Genomic DNA, 17389 nt, shown 5'->3' with positions numbered 1-17389 from the left:
CTAGGAGAGAGGTGGGCCTGGCCCTGGTCGGCGTTCGCAGATACTTAACACGTTTAACGAGATCTTGGTATTTGATCTGAGTCTGGCTATTGGCCTATACGCACTAACCATCTACGCGGGGACAGTTATGGGCACTCGACGTCATGGTATCAGCCGAAGCACTTCGTGACGCCAGCGACTGAGCGGCGCGCGCCGGGTTGGACCGCGTAACGTGACCTCCTTTGTAATGGAGGTTGCTAGGTCTGCTCTCCGGCCGCGTATGCAACGTGCAGGTGTGCTATGGGCGATGGGCCCAGACCCCTGTGCGCTTAGGTTTAGACTGGCGTGCTGGCCTCTCTGTTGTGCCTAGGTGGGGCTGTGACGTGTTGATCTTCCGAGGCCGGGCATGACCCAGGAAAGTGTGTCCGGCCAAATGGGATCGAGCGTGTTGGGTTATGTGGTGCACCCCTGCAGGGAAGTTAATCTATTCGAATAGCCATGATCTTCGGTAACAGGACGACTTGGAGTTGTACCTTGACCTTATGACAACTAGAACCGGATACTTAATAAAACACACCCTTCCAAGTGCCAGATACAACCGGTGATCGCTCTCTCACAGGGCGACGAGGGGAGGATCATCGGTTAGGAATTATGCTATGCGATGCTACTTGGAGGACTTCAGTCTAATCTCTTCTACATGCTGCAAGACGGAGGCTGCCAGAAGCGTAGTCTTCGAAAGGACTAGCTATCCCCCCTTATTCCGGCTTTCTGCAGTTAACTCCACATATGATACCCTTATTCCATTTGATACCAATGCATACATATGTACTATAGCTCCTTGCTTGCGAGTACTTTGGATGAGTACTCACGGTTGCTTTCTCCCTCTTTCCCCCCTATCCCTTCTACCTGGTTGTCGCAACCAGATGTTGGAGCCCAGGAGCCAGACGCCACCTTCGACGACGACTCCTACTACACCGGAGGTGCCTACTACTACGTGATGCCCGCTGACGATGACCAGGAGTAGTTAGGAGGATCCCAGGCAGGAGGCCTGCGCCTCTTTCGATCTGTATCCCAGTTTGTGCTAGCCTTCTTAAGGAAAACTTGTTTAACTTATGTCTGTACTCAGATATTGTTGCTTCCGCTGACTCGTCTATGATCGAGCTCTTGTATTCGAGCCCTCGAGGCCCCTGGCTTGTAATATGATGCTTGTATGACTTATTTTATTTGTAGAGTTGTGTTGTGATATCTTCTCGTGAGTCCCTGATCTTGATCGTACATGTTTGCGTGTATGATTAGTGTACGATTAAATCGGGGGCGTCACAAGCTTCCTCTTCTTCTCCTCCTCCATCTTCCTTCTTGTACGGGTTCTGTAGTCGGCGTTCCAGTCCGAAAAGCCCTCATACCACGGAACAACGCCCTTGCCTCGTGTTCTTCCTGGGTGTTCAGGATTTCCCAGGGCGCGCGTAAGCTTGTCGTTCTCTCTGTTGGCCGTGAACAACCCCGTTCGAGCATCTTCTATTGCTTGAAGTAACTTATCTTCGGCTCATTTTAGACTTGCCTTCTTCGAAACCAGGCCTGTCTTCGGGTCCAACGCCCCCCATGCGCATAGAACCAAGTTCTACACCTAGGGGGCGAGCTCCTAGTAACTGGATCGACCCCTGCATCATGCATCTCTTGCTCAGACTTATCCCACTTAGGCATTGCCACCGTGTAGCCACCTGGCCCAGCCTATGGAACTGCGTCTTTTTTGCGGCATTGGCCTTGTTTTTTTTCTCGACCGTTCCTTAGATAATTCTGATTCCTTGAATTTCAAGAAAGCGGGCCAGTGTTCTCTTTGCTTCTCCAGTGTTCCCTTGAATTCTAGAGTCTTCCTTCCTCCTTCGACGTACTTGGCCCATACAGTTTTCTTGTGGGTGTTGAATGCAATTGCCATCTTCCTAAGAGCGGCGTCCTTGACTTTCTGCACATCTGCATCAGTGAAATGATCTGGTAGGGTGAAATGTTCCATGAGAGATTCCCAAAGCGTTTTTTTATCTGTCGTCGACCCAAGTAACATCTCGATATTTATTTTTTGGCTCATTCCATTCTTGAATGGAGATCGGGAGTTGGTCCTTCACAAGAACTCTGCACTGACAAACGAACTTGTTCGCAATGTTCTTAGGCGTGATTGGTTCGCCATTAGTTTTGATGGCATCGATGTTGTACTTTACACCATCCTTCAAATTTTTGCCCGGGCCTCGCTTTGTCATGCTGTCTATAGAAGCAGATTTGCTCGATCCGGAGGGCTGAAAGAAGAAAGATCGATTCGTTAATATATCTTCAAATCAAAAAACATGTGATGATCACCACATGCCATATTATATAAATATACCTCGCCGGTTTTCGTTATTTCAATATAAACATTGTCTGCTTCATCATAATCATAATCATAGTTCATGACTTCATGAAGTCGGTCGTCGACATCGAATATCTTATCATCACCCTCTCCGGTATTGTTCAGATATTCAGAGCCGTCATAATCTTCATTCTGATCATCTGGCCCGCGAGGGCTGCGTATGATCTCGAACATGGTCTCTTCTCCCTCTCTGCCGGTATTGTCCGCCATAGCTTTTATTTAACTAATCCAGAAGAAATATAAAACAATTTAGTATTCAAATTACAATGCATGGATGCAATCAATAAGGAAAAACTGTATCATAGTACATAATATGCATCGTCTCGAATAATATATAATCTCGAATACATCGTCTCGAATAATATATAATCTCGAATACATCGTCTCTAATAATATATATAATCTTGAATACATCGTCTCGAATATTATATATCAAATACATCACTAGCTAGCTAGCTAATAAAGATTGAATACTACAGAAGAATCTAGGCCACTCGCAGTTCCTGAGGCGCGGGCGGTGGACACCCAAAGAGAAGGAACCATCACAGGATCATATCTCCAGTCATCTTCCCAAAGAACCTGCAGGGTATTGGAGAACCTGACGTCGATAGCAGCCATGTAGCGATGGATGTGCTTGTCCTCCTCCCTGACACGGCGACGCACCACCTCCGGCGGGGCCGGCTCCCTCTGCACCGAATGTGGCCCACGCGAACGCCACCAAAGGAGATCAGGGTCGACGACGGGATCCGGGGCCGGGTTCCTCACCAAGCGGCGTACCCCTAAAGGTAGCACCTCCCAGTGCCAGCCCGGAGGAGCCCAGTCCCGGACATGGGTCCTCTGAAGCAGCACGTCGTCGTGAATGGGTCGACGGCAAGGATGCGGGCCGGCATCTTCGAAAACAAATACTATATGCCCGCAAAAAGTAACATTTTTTAAATTATTGGATTGTGATAATAAAATCCTATATGCAAATTCTAAATTTTCCTATAACTAAATTATAAGAAACTAAAAAAACATCGCTCATCATCTAACAATTTGACATTAATCTAATTCATCTAGCTAAAACTAACATTTCTATATAACTAACATTTCTATAACATTTCTAATATTTCTATAACTAAAAAACAGAAAATTTCTATAAATATTTCTATAACTAAAAAACAGAAAAATTTCTAACATTTCTATAACTAAAAACATAAAAAATACTAACAATTTTACAACTAATTAACAATGTGTGTGTGTATGTGGACATGGCGGTCGGGGCAGGACCTCACCGGCGAGGCGAGGCGACGGCGACGGCGACGGGCGGCGACGACGGGGATGGCGACGACGGGGATGGGGACGGGGCGGCGACGACGGGGACGGGGATGATGGGACGATGGGGCGGGGCGGGGCGTGGCGACGGGGATGATGGGGACGGGGACGGCCGGGTCGGAGACGACGGGGACGGGGACGAGGACGGGGCGGCGATGGGGGCGTCGACGATGGGCGGCGACGGGGGCGTCGACGGGGGCAACGACGGGGGGCGGCGGGCGACGGGGCAGAGGAGAAGAAGCAGAGGAGAAACTGAATTTTTTGAAGTGTTTTCTTATATAGGATGGACCTTTAGTACCGGTTGGAGCCACCAACCGGTACTAAAGGTCAATTTTGCCCAGGCCAAGGTGCGGGAAGCGCGCCCCTTTAGTACCGGGTGGTGGCTCCAACCGGTACTAAAGACCCCCCCCCTTAGTACCGGTTGGAGCCATGACCCGGTACTAAAGGGGGTGCGCTGGCGCAGGTGCGGTGCGGCAAGTTTAGTTCCACCTCGCTAGCCGAGGGGCGTCCGCACTGGTTTATAAGCCCCAGTGCGGTAGCTCTCTCAAGCTCCTCTCCAAAGCAGGCCTACTAGGCCTACCTGTTTTGTGCTGCCCTGTGGGCCTACTGGGCCTTTGCGGGCCTGCATCCTGCCCCGACAGCAGGTTGGGTTTCTAGTCGTATGCAGGCCGCTGTGGCATAGTAGGCGGGCTTTTTTATTTTCTTATTTTTTTGCTTTATTTATTTTTGTTTTATTTATTTTTGAGTTGTTTTTTGCTGTATTTAGAGTTTCTTTGTGAATATTTTTGCTTTAAGTACAAAAAATTACAAACTTTCTGTTACTGCCGGTAGTTTTCAAATTTGAATAGTTTAAATTTTGAATTATTTGAAATTTGTGTGAATCACTAGTTTCTGAATAACTTAACTTTGAAAATAGATTTTTCAGTGGTTCTTTTTTCTTATGTTTAATATTAGTGTGTTTTATCATTATATTCAATTTTATAATGCTTAGGTTATTTAAAAAATTAAATGCCTTTGTAACAGATGAGTTTTCGTCCAAAACCCTGATACTTCGAAAGAGATTGTCCATTTTGTACACGAAGTGCATCCAGTTTTTGCCGTAACCCTCTCTACTTTTTGCACATGCTATGTGGGTGAAATTATGATACCATGCCAACTTTTAACCTTTTCTGAGTTGATTTGAAGTGCTTTTCAATTTCAAGGTCATTTAGCTGAAAAAATCAGTAAATGCATGAAAAAAATTGTTTGCACATAAAATTTCTTCGCGTTTCAAATGCCAAAACACATAACTACCCTAACTATTACAGAGATTCCCTCCTGGGTGTGAAACACAGAAGAAAGTGATGATAGTGAAGCCGATCACATCGCAGATCTTTGGGTGTGAAACTTTTTCTCCGCGTGTGTCCCTTTGCGTTGTAACCATGGAAAATCTTCATCATTTAACTGGATGCTCGGGTCAATATTCACTGTGAGTGGAGCAATTGCATCAAACTTTTCATAATCTTCTGACATGTCCATCTTGTCATCCACTCCCACGATGTTTCTCTTCCCAGAAAGAACTATGTGGCGCTTTGGCTCATCATATGATGCATTCTCTTCCTTATCTTTTCTTTTTCTCGGCTTGGTAGACATGTCCTTCACATAGAAAACTTGTGCCACATCATTGGCTAGGACGAATGGTTCGTCTGCATATGCAAGATTGTTGAGATCCACTGTTGTCATTCCGTACTGCGGGTCTTCCGTTACCCCGCCTCGTGTCATATTCACCCATTTGCACCTCACAAAGGGACCTTCAAACCACGTCCATAGTCAAGTTCCCATATGTCCTCTATGTAACTATAATATGTTTCCTTTCCCGTCTTGGTTGCTGCATCAAAGCGGACACCACTGTTTTGGTTGGTGCTCTTCTTATCTTGGGCAATCGTGTAAAATGTATTCCCATTTATCTCGTACCCTTTGAAAGTCATTATATTCGAAGATGGTAATGGGGACAACGAGTAAATGTCATCTTCAATAGAGGCGTCATGCATGGTACGTTTCTGCAACCAGCCGGCGAAAGTCCTCGTTTGTTCAGTCATCAGATCGCTCCAGGTGTTTGGAGCATAGAAAATTCTTGTGTTCATCCATATACGGAGCCACCAAGGCGGAATTCTGTAGAACTGTGTAGTGTGCTTCAGTGAGAGAATGCCCGTCCATACATATTATTTGACCCCCTCTTAGCGTGCCTTTTCCATCCAGTCTGCCCTTATGTCGCGATTCAGGAACACCAATCGGCTTAAGGTCAGGAATAAAGTCAATACAAAATTCAATGACCTCCTCATTTTCATGGCCCTTGGAGATGCTTCCTTCTGGCCTAGCACGGTTATGAACATATTTCTTTAATACTCCCATGAACCTCTCAAAGGGGAACATATTGTGTAGAAATACAGGACCCAAAACGTTAATCTCTTCGCATAGGTGAACTAGGACGTGCGTCATGATGTTGAAGAAGGATGGTGGGAACACCAACTAGAAACTGACAATACATTGCACCAAATCATTCTCTAACCTTGGTATGATTTGTGGATCGACTACCTTCTGAGAGATTGCATTGAGGAATGCACACAGCTTCACAATGGCTAATCGAACGTTTTCTGGTAGAAGACCCCTCAATGCAACCGGAAGCAGTTGCATCATAATCATGTGGCAGTCATGAGACTTTAGGTTCTAGAACTTTTTTTCCGCCATATTTATTATTCCCTTTATATTCGACGAGAAGCCAGGTGGTACCTTAATACTGAGCAGGCATTCAAAAAAGATTTCCTTCTCTTCTTTGGTAAGAGCATAGCTGGCATGACCCTGATGTATGCCGTCTTTTCTGTGTATATGTTGCTGGTCCTCCCGTGCCTCAGGTGTATCTTTTGTCTCCCCATACACGCCCAAGAAGCCAAGCAGGGTCACGCAAAGATTCTTCGTCACGTGCATCACGTCGATTGCGGAGCGGACCTCTAGGTCTTTCCAATAGGGCAGGTCCCAAAATATAGATTTCTTCTTCCACATGGGTGCACGTCCGCCGGTGTCATCCGGAACAGGTTGTCCGCCAAGACCCTTTCCAAATACTATCTTCAAATCCTTGACCATATCATCAAATCCGCACCAGTACGGTAGCGAGGCTTCGTCCGGTGATCCGCCTCACCTTTGAAATGCTTGCCTTTCTTTCTTACGGGATGCCTGCTCGGAAGAAATCAACAATGTCCCAGGTACACATTCTTCCCACAATTATCCAAATATATATTGTCGGTATCATCCAAACAGTGCGTGCATGCTCGGCATCCCTTGTTTGTCTATCCTGAAAGGTTACTGAGAGCAGGACAATCATTGATGGTCATGAACAGCAATGCCTTTAGGTCAAATTTTCCCCCCATGTGCTCATCCCACGCACGTACACCTGTTCCATTCCACAGCTCTAAGAGTTCTTCAACTAATGGCCTTAGGTACACATCAATGTCGTTGTCGTTTTGCTTAGGGCCTTGAATGATCACTGGCATCATAATGAACTTCCGCTTCATGCACAACCAAGGAGGAAGGTTATACAAACATAGAGTCACAGGCCAGGTGCTACGGTTGCTGCTCTGCTCCCCAAAAGGATTAATGCCATCTTCGCTTAGACCAAACCATACGTTCCTTGCATCACCTGCAAACTCCTTCCTGTACTTTCTCTCGATTTTTCTCCACTGCGACCCGTCAGCGGGTACTCTCAACTTTCCGTCTTTCTTACGGCCTTCTCTGTGCCATCGCATCGCCTTGGCATGCTCTTGGTTTTGGAACAAACGTTTCAACCGTGGTATTATCGGAGCATACCACATCACCTTGGCAGGAATCTTCTTCCTGGGGCGCTCGGCCTCGACATCACCAGGGTCATCGCGGCTGATCTTGTAGCGTGATACACCGCATACCGGGCAAGTGTTCAAATCCTCGTATTGATCACCGCGGTAGAGGATGTAGTCATTAGGGCATGCATGTATCTTCTCCACCTCTAACCCTAGAGGGCAGACAGCCTTCTTCGCTTCCTACATACTCTCGGGTAATTCGTTGTCCTTTGGAAGCATATTCTTTATCATTACCAGCAACTTTCCAAATCCCTTGTCAGATACATCATTCTCTGCCTTCCATTGCAGCAATTCTAGTGTGGTGCCCAACTTTTTCTTGTCAGCTTCGCAATTCGGGTACAACAATTTCTTGTGATCTTCTAACATGCGCTGGAACTTCTTCTTCTCCAAATCACTTGTGTAGTTTCTCTTTGCATCGGCAATGGCCCGACCTAGATCATCAGTGGGCTCATCTAATGCCTCTTCTTCAGCTTCTTCCCGCATTGCCGGCTCAGCTTCTTCCCCCATTGTTGTATCATCGTATTCAGGGAACCCATGGCCAGGATAGCTGTCGTCGTCCTCTTCTTCCCCATTGTCTTCCATCATAACCCATGTTTCTTCGTGCTTGGTCCAAACATTATAGTGGGACATGAAACCGGACTCAAACAGGTGGACGTGAATGGTTCTTGACTTAGAGTAATTGTGATCATTCTTACAGCCAGCACATGGAAAAGGCATAAAACCATCCGCCCACTTGTTTGCCTCAGCCGCAAGCAGAAAAGTTTGCACGCCATTAATGAACTCGGGAGACCATCGGTCATCGTACATCCATTGTCGGCTCATCTTCATTACACAACACCGAAAAGACCAAATTAATACAAGTTCATACATATATAAAGTTCATACAACACTTAAATGCAACAAACAAATAACTCTTTAAATAAAGCATATAAATGCAACAACAAATGCGATCAAGATCGCAACTAAGGTAACAATTGATCCAACAGCATAATGTTACCAAGCCTCACTATGAATGACATATTTTCTAATCTTTCTAATCTTCAAGCGCATTTTCTCCATCTTGATCTTGTGATCATTGACGACATCAGCAACATGCAACTCCAATTCCATCTTCTCCCCCTCAATTCTTTTCAATTTTTCTTTCAAATCCTCATTTTCTCTTTCAACTAAATTTAACCTCTTGACAATAGGAAGGGTCGGGTCATCCCCATGAAGATTTATCATTATGAAGCCCAAGATCGCACGACGGTTCATAGATAGGCTTAGTAGCGGGCCCAGACCTGAAGGCGGCTTAAGGCCCATAAGCATAAACCGCCATGTATGTAAAACTTGTAATGTAATGCATGTAAGATACGTCACCGAGCCGGACATGTTCTACGAGCCGGTCAGGAATCTATAGGCCGCAGGGCGTCAACCCGTGTATATAAGGGGACGACCCGGCGGTGGCTTAGGACAAGAAACAACATATTCGAGAGACGGTCAAGCGTATTCGCTCCCCGCTCATCAAAACCCTAGCAATTCCACATACAACTGGACTAGGCTTTTACCTTCACCGCAAGGGGCCGAACCAGTATAAACTCCTCGTGTCCTTTTGTTGGAAATATGCCCTAGAGGCAATAATAAATTGGTTATTATTATATTTCCTTGTTCATGATAATCGTTTATTATCTATGCTAGAATTGTATTGATAGGAAACTCAGATACATGTGTGGATAAATAGACAACACCATGTCCCTAGTAAGCCTCTAGTTGACTAGCTCGTTGATCAATAGATGGTTACGGTATCCTGACCATGGACATTGGATGTCGTTGATAACGGGATCACATCATTAGGAGAATGATGTGATGGACAAGACCCAATCCTAAGCCTAGCACAAGATCGTGTAGTTTGTTTGCTAAAGCTTTTCTAATGTCAAGTATCATTTCCTTAGACCATGGGATTGTGCAACTCCCGGATACCGTAGGAGTGCTTTGGGTGTGCCAAACGTCACAACGTAACTGGGTGGCTATAAAGGTACACTACAGGTATCTTCGAAAGTGTCTGTTGGGTTGGCATGAATCGAGACTGGGATTTATCACTCCACGTAAACGGAGAGGTATCTCTGGGCCCACTCGGTAGGACATCATCATAATGTGCACAATGTGATCAAGGAGTTGATCACGGGATGATGTGTTATGGAACGAGTAAAGAGACTTGCCGGTAACGAGATTGAATAAGGTATCGGGATACCGACGATCGAATCTCGGGCAAGTATCGTACCGCTAGACAAAGGGAATTGTATACGGGATTGATTAAATCCTTGAGATCGTGGTTCATCTGATGAGATTATCGTGGAGCATGTGGGAGCCAACATGGGTATCCAGATCCCACTGTTGGTTATTGACCGGAGAGTTGTCTCGGCCATGTCTGCATGACTCCCGAACCCATAGGGTCTACACACTTAAGGTTCGATGACGCTAGGGTTATAGGGAAAGTATGTACGCGGTTACCGAATGTTTTTCGGAGTCTCGGACGTCACGAGGAGTTCCGGAATGGTCCGGAGGTAAATATTAATATATAGGAAGTATGGTTTTGGCCACCGGAAGTGTTCCGGGCATCACCGGTAGTGTACCGGGACCACCGGAGGGATCCGGGGGTCCACCAGCTGGGGCCACCAGCCCCGGAGGCCTACATGGGCCAATAGTGGGAAGGGACCAGCCCCTAGGTGGGCTGGGGCGCCTCCCACCAAGGCCCAAGGCGCTTCCAAGAGGGGAGGGGGGCAAACCCTAGGGCATATGGGCCCTAAGGCCCACCTCAGGTGCGCCTCCCCCTCTCCCCCTTGTGGCCGCCACCCTAGATGGGATCTAGGGCTGCCGCCACCCCTAGGGAGGAAACCCTAGGTGGGGGCGCAGCCCTCCCTCTTCCCCTATATATAGTGGAGGCAAAGGGGCAGCCCAACACATGAAGTTCCTCCCCTGTTGGCGCAGCCCTACCCCTCTCCCTCCTCGTCTCTTGTAGTGCTTGGCGAAGCCCTGCTGGAGTCCCGCGCTCCTCCACCACCACCACGCCGTCGTGCTGCTGCTGGATGGAGTCTTCCCCAACCTCTCCTTCTCCCCTTGCTGGATCAAGGCGTAGGAGACATCACCGGTCTGTACGTGTGTTGAACACGGAGGTGCCGTCCGTTCGGCACTAGGATCATCGGTGATTTGGATCATGACGAGTACGACTCCATCAACCCCGTTCACTTGAATGCTTCCGCTTAGCGATCTATATGGGTATGTAGATGCACTCTCCTTCCCCTCGTTGCTAGATTACTCCATAGATTGATCTTGGTGATGCGTAGAAAATTTTAAATTTCTGCTACGATCCCCAACAGTGGCATCATGAGCTAGGTCTATGCACGAGTAGAACACAAAGCCATTGTGGGCGTCGATATTGTCAATTTACTTGCCGTTACTAGTCTTATCTTGATTCAGCGGCATCGTGGGATGAAGCGGCCCGGACCGACCTTACATGTACTCTTATGTGAGACTGGTTCCACCGACTGACAAGCACTAGTTGCATAAGGTGGCTAGCGGGTGTCTGTCTCTCCCACTTTAGTCGGATCGGATTCAATGAAAAGGGTCCTTATGAAGGGTAAATAGAAATTGGCATATCACGTTGTGGTTTTCGCGTAGGTAAGGAACGTTCTTGCTAGGAACCTATAGCAGCCACGTAAAAACTTGCAACAACAATTAGAGGACGTCTAACTTGTTTTTGCAGCATATGCCTTGTGATGTGATATGGCCAAAAGGATGTGATGAATGATATATGTGATGTATGAGATTGATCATGTTCTTGTAATAGGAATCACGACTTGCATGTTGATGAGTATGACAACCGGCAGGAGCCATAGGAGTTGTCTTAATTTATTTATGACCTGCGTGTCAACATAAACGTCATGTAATTACTTTACTTTATTGCTAAAGCGTTAGCCATAGTAGTAGAAGTAATAGATGACGAGACAACTTCAAGAAGACACGATGATGGAGATCATGGTGTCATGCCAGTGACAATGATGATCATGGAGCCCCGAAGATGGAGATCAAAAGGAGCAAAATGATATTGGCCATATCATGTCACTATTTGATTGCATGTGATGTATATCATGTTTTACATCTTATTTGCTTAGAACGACGGTAGCTTAAATAAGATGATCCCTCATAATAATTTCAAGAAAGTGTTCCCCCTAACTGTGCACCGTTGCGAAGGTTCGTTGTTTCGAAGCACCACGTGATGATCGGGTGTGATAGATTCTAACATTCGAATACAACGGGTGTAAGACAGATTTACACACGCAATACACTTAGGTTGACTTGACGAGCCTAGCATGTACAGACATGGCCTCGGAACACGGAAGACCGAAAGGTCGAGCATGAGTCGTATAGAAGATATGATCAACATGAAGATGTTCACCGATGTTGACTAGTCCGTCTCACGTGATGATCGGACACGGCCTAGTTGACTCGGATCATGTTTCACTTAGATGACTAGAGGGATGTCTATCTGAGTGGGAGTTCATTAAATAATTTGATTAGATGAACTTAATTATCATGAACATAGTCTAAATTGTCTTTGCAAATATGTTGTAGATGAATAGCTCACGTTGTAGCTCCCCGTTTCAATACGTTCCTAGAGAAAGATTAAGTTGAAAGATATTGTAAGCAATGATGCGGACTAGGTCCGTAGTCCGAGGAGTGTCCTCACTGCTACACAGAAGGCTTATGTCTTTGATGCACCGCTCGATGTGCAAACCCCTACAACATCGTTTGTGGATGTTGTGAACACCTGACAGACACGTCCTGATGACTACTTGATGGTTTAGTGCACCATACTTTACGGCTTAGAATCGGGATTCCAATGACGTTTTGAACGCCATAAGACATATCAGATGTTCCAAGAGATGAAATTGGGATTTCAGGCTCATGCTCGTGTTGAGAGGTATGAGACCTCTGACAAGTTCTTTTGCCAACAAGATGGAGGAGAATAGCTCAGCTAGTGAGCATGTGCTCAGAATGTCTGGGTGCTACAATCACTTAAATCAAGTGGGAGTTAAACTTCCAGATAAGATAGTGATTGATTGAGTTCTCTAGCCACTATCACTAAGCTACTAGATCTTCGTGATGAACTATGACATGCAAGGGATGGAGTTGATCCCGGAGCTGTTCGCGGTGCTTAAGACCGCAAAAGGTAGAAATCAAGAAGGAGCATCAAGTGTTGATGGTTTAACAAGACCACTGGTTTCAAGAAGGGCAAGGGCTAAAAGGGAAACTTCATGGATGGCAAACCAGTTACCGCTCCAGTGAAGGAACCCAAGGTTGAACCTAAACCTGAGACTAAGTGCTTCTATTGTAAAGGGAACGGTCACTAGTAGCGGAATTACCCCAAATGCATGGTAGATAAGAAGGCTGGCAACTTGAACAAAATTTATACGTGTTATTAATGTGTACCTCACTAGTACTCCTGGTAGCACCTGGGTATTGGATACCGGTTCAGTTACTATTATTGGTGACTTGAAGCAAAAGCTACGGACTAAACGGAGACTGGCTGAGGGCGAGGTGACGATGTGTGTTGGAAGTGTTTCCAAATTTCATGAGATCACCATCGCACGCTCCATATACCTTCGGGATTAGTATTGAACCTAGATAAATGTTATCAGGTGTCTACGTTGAGCACAATATGATTAGATCATGTTCATTGCAATACGGTCATTCATTTAAGTTAGAGAATAATGGTTATTCTGTTTACATGAATGATACCTTTCATGGTCATGCACCCTATGTGAATGGTTCATTGAATCTCGGTCGTGGTGATACACATGTTCATGCCAAAAGATGTTGAGTTAATAATGATAGTACCACTTTCTCGTGGCAGTGCCGCTTAGGTCATATTGGCGTAAGATGCATGAAGAAACTCCATGTCGATGGATGTTTGGAGTCACTTGATTTTGAATCACTTGACACATGCGAGCCATGCCTCATGGGCAGGATGACTAAGACCCCGTTTTCAGGTACAATGAAACGGGCAAGTGACTTGTTGGAAATCATGCATACCGATGCGTGTGATCCAATGAGAATTGAAGCGTGCGGTGGATATCGATATTTTCTCATCTTCACTGACGATTTCAGTAGATATAGGTATATTTGCTTAATGAAGCACAAGTCTGAAACGTTTGAAAAGTTCAAGCGATTTCAGAGTGAAGTTAAGAACCATCATAACAAGAAGATCAAATTCCTATGATCTGATCGATGAGAATTTTTGAGTTATGAGTTTGGCAATCACTTAAGACATTGTGGAATTGTTTCACAGTTGAAGCCACCGGGAACACCACGGGGTAATGGTGTGTCCGGACGTCGTAATCGAACCTTATGAGATATGGTGCGATCTATGATGTCTCTTACCGATCTACCGTTTTCATTTTGAGGTTATGCGTTAGAGACAACTGCATTCACTTTAGATAGGACACCATCTAAGTCCGTTGAGACGACGCCGTATGAACATTGGTTTGGCAAGAAACCAAAGTTGTCGTTTCGTAATGTTTGGGGCTGCGATGCTTAAGGCTTCAGCCGGAGAAGCTCGAACCCAAAGCGGATAAACACATCTTCATAGGATACCCAAAGGTGACAGTTGGGTACACCTTCTATCTCAGATCTAAGGGCAAATTGTTTGTCGCTAAGAACGGGTCCTTTCTCGAGAAGGAGTTTCTCATGAAAGAATTGAGTGGGAGGAAGATAGAACTTGATGAGGTTGTCGAACCTTTACTTCAACCAGAGAGTGATGCAACACAGAAGGATGTTTTCTGTGGCACCTGCGTCTGTTGAATAGGAAGTTAATGATAGTGATCATGAAGCTTCAGATCATGTTGCTATCAAACCTCGTAGGTTGACAAGGATATGTACTACTCCTGAGTGGTACGGTAATCCTGTCTCAGATAATCATGTTGTTGGACAACAATGAACCTACGAGCTATGGAGAAGCGATGGTGGGCCCGTATTTCGACAAATGGTTAGAAGCCATGAAATCTGAGATAGGATCCATGTATCAGAACAAAGTATGGACTTTGGTGGACTTGCCCGATGATCGGCAAGCCATTGAGATAAATGGATCTTTAAGAAGAAGACGGACGTGGGCGGTAATGTTACCGTCTATGAAGCTCGACTTGTGTGAAAGAGTCTTTTCACAAGTTCAAGGAGTTAACTATGATGAGAATTTCTCAGCCGTAGCGATGCTTAAGTCCGTCGGAATCATGTTAGCATTAGCTGTATTTTTCGATTATGAAATCTGACAGATGGATGTCAAAAACTAGTTTTCTTACCAGTTTTCGTAAGAAAGAGTTGTATGTGATACAATCAAAGCTTTGTCGATCCTAAGGATGCTAAAAGGTATGCTGGCTCCAGCGATCCTTCTATGGACTAGAGCAAGCATCTCGGAGTCAGAATATATGCTTTGATAGAGTGATCAAAGCTTTTAGGTTTATACAATGTTTGCTAGAAACTTGTATTTACAAGAAAGTGAGTGGGAGCACTACAACATTTCTGATAAGTATATGTGGATGACATATTGTTGATCCGAAATAATGTAGAATTTCTGGAAAGCATAAACGGTTGTTTGAAGAGTGATTTTCAAAGGAAGACCTGGATAAAGCTGCTTACGTATTGGGCATCAAGATCTATAGAAATAGATCAAAACGCCTGATGATACTTTCAAAGAACACACACCTTGACATGTTTTTGAAGGAGTTCAAAATAGATCAGTCAAAGAAGGGGTTCTTACCTGAGTTGTAAGGTGTGAAGTTGAGTAAGACTCGAAGATTGACCATGACAGAAGAAAGAGGAAGGACGAAGGTCGTCCCCTATGCTTTTGTCATAGGCTCTATACGGTATGCCATGCTGAGTACCGCACCTGATGTGTGCCTTGCCACATGTCTGGCAAGAGGGTACAAAGGTGATCTAGGACTGGATCACCAGATAGTGGTCAAAATGATCCTTAGAGGAATAAGGAAATGTTTCTCGGTTATGGAGGTGATAAAGATTTCGACGTAAAGAGTTAGGTCGATGCAAGCTTAACACCTATCCGGATAGCTCTGAGTAGAGATACCGGATACGTATAATGGAGCAACAATTTGGAATAGCTCCAAGTGGAACGTGGTAGAAACATCTACGATATGACATAAAATTTTGCGAAATACATAGGGATCTGAATATTGCAGACCCGTTGACTACAACTTCTCTCACAAGCATAACATGATCAAACCCAGAACTCATTGAGTGTTAACCACATAGTGATGTGAACTAGATTATTGAGTCTAGTAAACTCTTTGGATGTTGGTCACATGGCGATGTGACCTGTGAGTGTTAATCACATGGTGATGTGAACTAGATTATTGACTCTAGTGCAAGTGGGAGACTGTTGGAAATATGCCCTAGAGGAAATAATAAATTGGTTGTTATTATATTTCCTTGTTCATGATAATCGTTTATTATCCATGCTAGAATTGTATTGATAGGAAACTCAGATACATGTGTGGATAAATAAACAACACCATGTCCCTAGTAAGCCTCTAGTTGACTAGCTCGTTGATCCATAGATGGTTACGGTTTCCTGACCATGGACATTGGATGTCGTTGATAACGGGATCACATCATTAGGAGAATGATGTGATGGACAAGACCCAATCCTAAGCCTAGCACAAGATCGTGTAGTTCGTTTGCTAAAGCTTTTCTAATGTCAAGTATCATTTCCTTAGACCATGAGATTGTGCAACTCCCGGATACTGTAGGAGTGCTTTGGGTGTGCCAAACGTCACAACGTAACTGGGTGGCTATAAAGGTACACTATAGGTATCTCCTAAAGTGTCTGTTGGGTTGGCATGAATCGAGACTGAGATTTGTCACTCCATGTAAACGGAGAGGTATCTCTGGGCCCACTCGGTAAGACATCATCATAATGTGCACAATGTGATCAAGGAGTTGATCACAGGATGATGTGTTACGGAACGAGTAAAGAGACTTGCCGGTAACGAGATTGAACAAGGTATCGGGATACCGACGATCAAATCTCAGGCAAGTATCGTACCGCTAGACAAAGGGAATTGTATACGGGATTGATTAAATCCTTGACATCGTGGTTCATTTGATGAGATCATCGTGGAACATGTGGGACCAACATGGGTATCCAGATCCCGCTGTTGGTTATTGACCGGAGAGTTGTCCTGGCCATGTCTGCATGACTCCCGAACCCGTAGGGTCTACACACTTAGGTTCGATGACGCTAGGGTTATAGGGAAAGTATGTACGCGGTTACCGAATGTTGTTCGGAGTCCCGGATGGGATCCCGGACGTCACGAGGAGTTCCGGAATGGTCCGGAGGTAAATATTAATATATAGGAAGTATGGTTTTGGCCATCGAAAGTGTTCCGGGCATCACCGGTAGTGTACCGGGACCACCGGAGGGGTCCGGGGGTCCACCAGGTGGGGCCACCAGCCCCGGAGGCCTACATGGGCCTATAGTGGGAAGGGACCAGCCCCTAGGTGGGCTGGGGCGCCTCCCACCAAGGCCCAAGGCACCTCCAAGAGGGGAGGGGGGCAAACCCTAGGGCTGATGGGCCCTAAGGCCCACCTCAGGTGCGCCTCCCCCTCTCCCCGTTGTGGCCGCCACCCTAGATGGGATCTAGGGCTGCCGCCACCCCTAGGGAGGAAACCCTAGGTGGGGGCGCAGCCCTCCCTCTTCCCCTATATATAGTGGAGGCAAAGGGGCAGCCCAACACATGAAGTTCCTCCCCTGTTGGCGCAGTCCTACCCCTCTCCCTCCTCG

The sequence above is a fragment of the Triticum urartu genome, chromosome 7A, assembly GCF_056163025.1.
Source record: "Triticum urartu cultivar PI428250 chromosome 7A, HENAU_Tu73, whole genome shotgun sequence".
Lineage (NCBI taxonomy): Eukaryota > Viridiplantae > Streptophyta > Magnoliopsida > Poales > Poaceae > Triticum > Triticum urartu.
Note: the sequence above shows the minus strand (reverse complement) of the source record.